Here is a 613-nt window from a genome sequence, read left to right as displayed (position 1 = left end):
AGGCGATTTGGCCGTTTGCCAGTTTGGTTGACGGCCTAAATGACTTACGGTCTAAACGACCAGGGCCGACGAAATTTTTCTTTTTGATGAAAGTAAGAAAACGAAAAGACATACGGAAACCGTACAGGATGAGGTTTTTTTCATTCATTGCCAGACGCCATGTATCCCAAACGGGGTGGTCAAGGGCTTAGAGTTAATTGTTTTATAGGGAGGGGCACTAATCCTCCACCAACCCCACTTGACTCGTAGGGAGAACGCCAACAGCATCTGGTGTTCCCAGGCGGTCACCCATCCGAGTACTAACCAGACCCAACGTTGCTTAGCTTCGCTGATCGGACGGCAAACGGTGTATTTAACGTGGTATGGCCGTTACAGAATAGCCTAAATGAGGTTCTAGCATTGTTCAACTTATGAACTTTGCTTGAATTAGAAAATACAATGCTAGAAGGGAACTTAGGTTTTACAGAAATGGAATGAAAGAGCAGTATGCTGCCAAATTTATGCATGACATGATGGTATACAGTACTGGTACTGTGTATGGGGAGTTGCCATCCATTTTTTTTTAAATGGTTGCCAGATAAATAAGATTTTTTCTGGTATAGTAAACTACTTC

At 43.1% G+C, this 613-nt stretch overlaps 1 pseudogene; it reads right to left on the bottom strand.

Annotated features, from left to right (window-relative positions):
- Positions 1 to 255: 255 nt before the first annotated feature.
- Positions 256 to 374, bottom strand: LOC145412648 (5S ribosomal RNA; annotated as a pseudogene).
- Positions 375 to 613: the final 239 nt, after the last annotated feature.

The sequence above is a fragment of the Coenobita brevimanus genome, chromosome 93, assembly GCF_032717465.1.
Source record: "Coenobita brevimanus isolate Jiangsu-jjx chromosome 93, ASM3271746v2, whole genome shotgun sequence".
Classification (NCBI taxonomy): Eukaryota; Metazoa; Arthropoda; class Malacostraca; order Decapoda; family Coenobitidae; genus Coenobita; species Coenobita brevimanus.
The sequence above is the reverse complement of the archived record's forward strand: the minus strand, read 5'-3'. Positions and strand labels throughout refer to the sequence as shown.